The following is a 7,327-nucleotide window of genomic DNA, read 5'->3' on the forward strand; positions in this document are numbered from 1 at the left end:
TTTTTGTCATATTAGAACATACCCATGACAATTATTGTTTTATAATTTCCAACAATTAGATCGAATCAAGTTAAACTCTAGTTGATTGAATTATTTCCATCTTTGTCTAATATCCCATATTCCCTTAAATGCTCAATTAGTTGTCAGTTGAGACCAATTGAATTCCTGGGTACGATATCTTTTGTCATTTGTAACAATTGGAGCTCCTATGTGCTCTAAATTTTGTCAGTGGGGACCAATAGAGTAACTAGTGAACTCTGAAGGGATTAATTATTAATAAGAGAGACAAACCAATATTAAGAGGTAAGAAGAAGTAGGTAAGAGAGAGTGAGAGATATCAGAAAGGAAAATGAAAAGAAAGAGGAAAGAAGAGGAGAAGAAGAAACTCATGGGAGAAGAAGAAGGAGGAAGCCATGGAAGCACCATCATCTCATCTTCATCATCACCAACTTCATCTTGTTCTTCTACTAAGTGAGTTCTAGATAGAAACTCTAGCTTTCTAGAAAAGTTAGGGTTGTAGAATGATAAACAAATCATGAGTAATCCATGCTATGTGATGAATATTCCTCTTGTTGTTGATGTTTTCATGAACATGTGCTTGATATGCTCTTCGTGATTGTTGTGATTACATGAGTTGTTATGGTTGCGTTAACGTGGAAACAGAATTTAATTTCTGGACAGAATTTGTCACAAATGGGGTTCGAACCTAGGACCTCCTTGAAATTGTGCAAGCCTTACCACTAAGCCAAAGAGGTTGTTGTTGAATACTTATGCAATGAATAAATATTAATCTAAATCTTGATTAAGATAGATTAATGAATTAATTGAGTGGTATAACTCCGTTTTGGATGCGGACGGATGCGTTAGTAAGATGACGAAAAAGGTTATTATTACGATACCATGGTATAATATATTATGTGTCTTACAAATTCCACGAATTGTATTTTGATGGATGTTAAACATGGTTGATATATTTGATTGTGAAATAACATGATTAAAAACCTTACAAAGGAGAGTGAGGAAATCTAGGAGTTTAACATGATTAATAACTTAGAAATATGATCTATGTTATGGAACATGTGTGATATATGTATGAGAATACGCTATTCATTCGTACGACGCTTATGTGAGGTCGTGGACGAATTGTTGCCATGATTGAGAGTGAGACGCATTGTATGGAACATGCCATGTTATTATTTGTGTAATGTGGTGAATGAAGTCACCTGTGATTAATGAATTTTGTTATGGTTCATGGAACCAATGATTTGTGGAACCGAATTTTGTTATGGTTCGTGGAACCGATGACTATGGAACCGATCATGTATTCAGAATGTATGTTTTTCTGTGGTGGTACACATCTCTATTGGTATGCTTAGATGAGTAAGCATTGGGATGTGGGACCAATGATTCGAGCCTCAATTGGGTTTGAGCCCCAACCATGGTGGACATGGGGGAAAGGTGGACACCAAAGTGGGATAAGGCCCATACGGTGAAAGAGACTCAAAGTGGGTAAAGTTCCCTACGAGTGATGGTTCTTAAAAGTGGGTTTGAGTCCCATAGGGGAACCAGATATCCACCGCGAAAGTCGAATCATACGAGCATGCATGAACCGGGTCTGGCTTAGACGTAAGTCCGTTCGGGAATTGCTGCGTCGTGATCTGATTAATGATCGTGGTTGAGTTGTGAGAACTCAGATGCATGTTGCCATACAATTGCGAGATAGTTCCCCATCACTCAAGTCTTCTTTCCCTTGTTGACTTGAGTTGGATATGAGTTGAATATTGATTAGAAAACCATGTAGAGCCGAGTGGACCCATAGGATAGGAGAACTCACTGAGATTATTATCTCATCTCATTATTGTTGTTATTTTTCCGGTAATCCTTACAGGTTGAATCTTGAGAAGCTGTTATGGATGTTTCAAGGGATGTTGTTTATTATGATCTTCCGCTGTGGAGTGGTGTGCAATGAAGATATTGCACATAGTTCTTAGATTTTATTGTTTAGGCATTATTGTATAACATGTTACATTGATATTTTTAGTTTGGACATGTATATATATTGATGCCATTAGGCACTTATGTTGTGACAGTACCAAAATTTAACACTTGTATGATATAATTCTAGATATATATTATACGGGTTCTTACAGTTGGTATCAGAGCAGGTCGATTCTCGACCTAGCCTTGAAACATCATAAGTAAATCTATTCCTGCCTCATATGTGTGTTTAGCCAACATGATTCTTAATATCACTGTATGTAGTATTGGGCCTGATCAAACCTAATGCTATGTGCATGGTAGGTAGGATCATGGTTGAGCGACCACGAGGACTCCGAAGTGTGGGTTGAACTTGTGCTTTGAGAATAGGCTCAAGCCAAAAGTTAGAAAGTAAGGAGAACTAGATGGCCCAGTTGAAGTTTCAGAGGCGTTGTGATTTGGGTATTATGGAATTGAAGAGTAGTGTATCGTTCAAGCGATTCTGCAGTGTTGACGGAGTTGAGAAATTGGGGAATTCTATCGGATGAGTTTGCCAGAATTTTGAGGAATGAGTGAATTTGCTAGTGGAATAAGATACACTCACTAATATGGAATAAGTATTGCGAGTGATTATGTATGGTAAAGCAGGAAGGATGGTTATGTTACGCATATGTCATAAGGTCTGGAAGTGAGGTAGTGTATTGGTGTTTCAGTTTCTAAGGACACTAAAATATTTTAGAAGAACGAGAGTACTTAATGGAATATATATATTTGGAATGGTACCTTGCAAGTGGTTAAAGACTTGAGGGATAAGGACGTTCAGTTTTGTTGGGAGCCTAAGGTAGTGGTGAAGTCTAAGGAGAGACTCGAGGACATGGTTGTCTGTTCCAAGTGAAACATGTATGGACCAAATGGAAGCTAGAAGATAAACCAAGTATATCCAATCTTAGAAGGGAGATCGGGTTCAAGATAGCTAGTCATAGGTTTAGTGTTAGTGAGCAACTGTAATGGAATGTTGAGTTACCCAAAGATCAATTATAAGAGTTTGTGTTGGAGACAGATAACGCACATTATATAGTAATGGAAGCTCCAGTGGGTTTTGGTTGTATGAGAACTGGTTGAGGACAAGAGCAATTAAGTTGGATTTAAGGACTTCTAGTAGAATGGTTTTGTAATTGGAACTGGGAGAATTACCATGGGAAGACAAGTGAACACCAAGTGTGGAAGTAATGTGGATGTTGCAACACAATCGTTGTGATGGGGTACATTTTAGATAAAGGTACAATGGGACCATAAGATTCATTAAGACGAAGTTATGGGCTTGTGGTTGACGACCTTTCGCATCGAGGATTTCTAGAGTATGTAGTGGAATGGAAGAAGTTAAACCTTGGTATTAAGAGAAGTGTGTGATAGCGGCATTATGGTCACAAGTAAGTTTACTGGATTCCTTGTCTTGAGATGGATGTAAAGTAACATACATTTTGTTAAGCAGTGAGTCTTGTATTCTAAGAATTTGAACTGATGATAGCCAACAAAAGATAAGCTAAGCTGGAGCCTGTGGACTGAGTGTAGAATGTGGAATATTTTATGTTGCAAGAGTTTATTGGGAGGCAATGAGGATTATTCGTGGGAAGTTATAGAGACAAGTAACCCCGGTACGATGAAGTGTTTAGTAGGTATTGGTTTAGAAGAAGATTCCAGTCATAATTGTGTGGCAATGATAAGGTTCATCTTAAGTGCATTTTATTTGGATTGAAAGAGTAATATTGGCTTATTGGAAGTCTGGTTGTTATTTATCTTCTTGAGAAGTATTTGGTTGGTTGGTTAGTCGCGGAGTATAAACATTCACACCGTGTTGGAGCTAAGGATGTCTTAAATTTCATAAGTGTATCGTTGTGGATGTACAAATCGAGGATGGAGTTACAAGTTACCACAAGTCGGATTGGTAGTTTTGAAATTGGGATTTCTGAAGGTGTAGTGCGTAGTTGGTCATCTGTAGAGATATTATGGAAGTTAGACGCGTGGGAAAACCAACCTGGTAGACCATGCTCAGTTTAAGTAAGTATGGGAAGTACCACTATTATTATTATGAATAACTATACGGAACAGACTTGGAAGAGACCTACTAAGCGGTGATCTGGAAGAGATTAGCTAGGTATGTGGTATAAATTAATAAGGTGTGAAGTGGTTGGTCATGGTATGAAATTGATTGATTCATTCGGATTCATAGCCTTAGATGTAGACTCCCTGAGGGTGGTAATGGATGTGTACGATGATACTCTACCCTATTGGAAGGATTCATGAGTTATACTTCCCAGGAGGAACGAGAATCAGCTATTCCTAAAGTTAAACATGTAACTCGGATGGTATGTTAGTAAGAGCATGAGCTAAGATCATGGAAGACGGGACAAGACGATTGAGATGAATGATTTTGGATACGAAGTGAGATGTCATCTCTAGATATGTGTGAAGTATTTTGTGTGACTCTATGCGGTGTATGGACACTCATAGTTACATTCTAGATTGCTTAAGTTCCTTAGAAGTGGTGTTTTGTTGATGATTTAAAGTTCCTTAATGGTGTTATGTTGTTTTGGTCGAGATCATATGTTGGGAGAAATATTGAATGAATCAAAACCCTATGAGAGGATTTGATATGGAATATAGTAACCAGAACCGGATGTTGTCAAACTAATTTGGTTTAGCTGCATCAAACACGTGGTGAATTTAGATGTTCTACGTTTTTATGGTTGTAGCAATGTAACTCCTAGATACCTATCTTCTGAAGAGTGTTGGTTTTATTCTACACTTTTGTGAGTCATCAAGGAAGTTATTCTACTAATGGAAGTCGGTAAGGTTCTAGTACCATTTTGGACAGTAGGCACTCTGAGGGTAAGTGTGTTTCTTTGAAGATTGTTAGCTAAACAGTAGTGCCTAGGAATCCTAAGTGTTCCACTATTGGAATCAGAGCATCACAATAGAAGGTGATGGACGAAAGAGCTCAATCAAGTCTATGGGGATCAGGGGGATAGTTACTCATAAGAATGAGAGTAAGACAATCTCGTGCTAATGGTTCTATCTCATTGGAGTAGTACGAGAGAAGTGAAGCAGTAGGAGTACGGGCTTCTAGCATACATTATCCGATCAAGTGAAGTTTATGAGATTATCAATAATGGATTACCAGGTTGTCGCAATTGTTGAAGGAATAACAAGCGCAGAGTAGTCAATATTGTGTGTGGTTAAGGAATCAATAAATTTTCTTATGAAGAATTAATGAGTATTGATTAACCAATTCGAGATAAGATGTCGTAATTATGTTTTGTGTAATTTAGTGCAAGGAAGGGAAGTCGGGGTTTCCGGGAAGAAAGTGACCCACTGATGTTGAGCGGTATATAAGAGGAATTAAGTGGGAGCAAGTTTAAATGTTAATCCAATATCAGAATGAGATTGTGATAGAAATCAAGAAGTTTCAAGAGTTTATGAAGAAGGAAATTTGATAGCAAAGACAAGATAGAAGAATGAGTATGGCAGAGACTTGAAATCGGAGAGAGGTCAAGTGTTGGTCTAAGACGTTGATACAAGGATTGTTTGTTTGTTGAGTGAAGGAAATTCGGGGGCGAATTTCAATTTAAGGGGGGGAGAATGTAATATCCCATATTCCCTTAAATGCTCAATTAGTTGTCAGTTGAGACCAATTGAATTCCTGGGTACGATATCTTTTGTCATTTGTAACAATTGGAGCTCCTATGTGCTCTAAATGTTGTCAGTTGGGACCAATAGAGTAACTAGTGAACTCTGAAGGGATTAATTATTAATAAGAGAGACAGACCAATATTAATAAGTACAAGAGAGGATATTTTTTGTAACATTAATAATTGGTCAATTAGTTCTGGAAGATAAAATATCAATTGAGATATTTTATTACTACTTGATATTATATATATATTATATATATAATTGTGTGGTAAGAAGAAGTAGGTAAGAGAGAGTGAGAGATATCAGAAAGGAAAATGAAAAGAAAGAGAAGGAAAGAAGAGAGAAAGAGGAGAAGAAGAAACTCATGGGAGAAGAAGAAGGAGGAAGCCATGGAAGCACCATCATCTCATCTTCATCATCACCAACTTCATCCTGTTCTTCTACTAAGTGAGTTCTAGTTAGAAACTCTAGGTTTCTAGAAAAGTTAGGGTTGTAGAATGATAAACAAATCATGAGTAATCCATGCTATGTGATGAATATTGTGCAAGCCTTACCACTAGGCCAAAGAGGTTGTTGTTGAATACTTATGCAATGAATAAATATTAATCTAAATCTTGATTAAGATAGATTAATGAATTAATTGAGTGGTATAACTCCGTTTTGGATGCGGACGGATGCGTTAGTAAGATGACGAAAAAGGTTATTATTACGATACCATGTTATAATATATTATGTGTCTTACAAATTCCATGAATTGTATTTTGATGGATGTTAAACATGGTTGATATATTTGATTGTGAAATAACATGATTAAAAACCTTACAAAGGAGAGTGAGGAAATATAGGAATTTTAACATGATTAATAACTTAGAAATATGATCTAGGTTATAGAACATGTGTGATATATGTATGAGAATACGCTATTCATTCGTACGACGCTTATGTGAGGTCGTGGATGAATTGTTGCCATGATTGAGAATGAGACGCATTGTATGGAACATGCCATGTTATTATTTGTGTAATGTGGGGAATGAAGTCACCTGTGATTAATGAATTTTGTTATGGTTCATGGAACCAATGATTTGTGGAACCGAATTTTGTTATGGTTCGTGGAACCGATGACTATGGAACCGATCATGTATTCAGAATGTATGTTTTTCTGTGGTGGTACACATATCTATTGGTATGCTTAGATGTGTAAGCATTGGGATGTGGGACCAATGATTTGAGCCTCAATTGGGTTTGAGCCCCAACCATGGTGGACATGGGGGAAAGGTGGACACCAAAGTGGGATAAGGCCCATACGGTGAAAGAGACTCAAAGTGGGTAAAGTCCCATGCGAGTGATGGTTCTTAAAAGTGGGTTTGAGTCCCATAGGGGAACCAGATATCCACCGCGAAAGTCGAATCATACGAGCATGCATGAACCGGGCCTGGCTTAGACGTAAGTCCGTTCGGGAATTGATGCGTCGTGATCTGATTAATGATCGTGGTTGAGTTGTGAGAACTCAGATGCATGTTGCCATACAATTGCGAGATAGTTCCCCATCGCTCAAGTCTTTTTTCCCTTGTTGACTTGAGTTGGATATGAGTTGAATATTGATTAGAAAACCATGTAGAGCCGAGTGGACCCATAGGATAGGAGAACTCACTGAGAA

Source organism: Lathyrus oleraceus, chromosome 5 (genome assembly GCF_024323335.1).
Source record: "Lathyrus oleraceus cultivar Zhongwan6 chromosome 5, CAAS_Psat_ZW6_1.0, whole genome shotgun sequence".
NCBI lineage: Eukaryota > Viridiplantae > Streptophyta > Magnoliopsida > Fabales > Fabaceae > Lathyrus > Lathyrus oleraceus.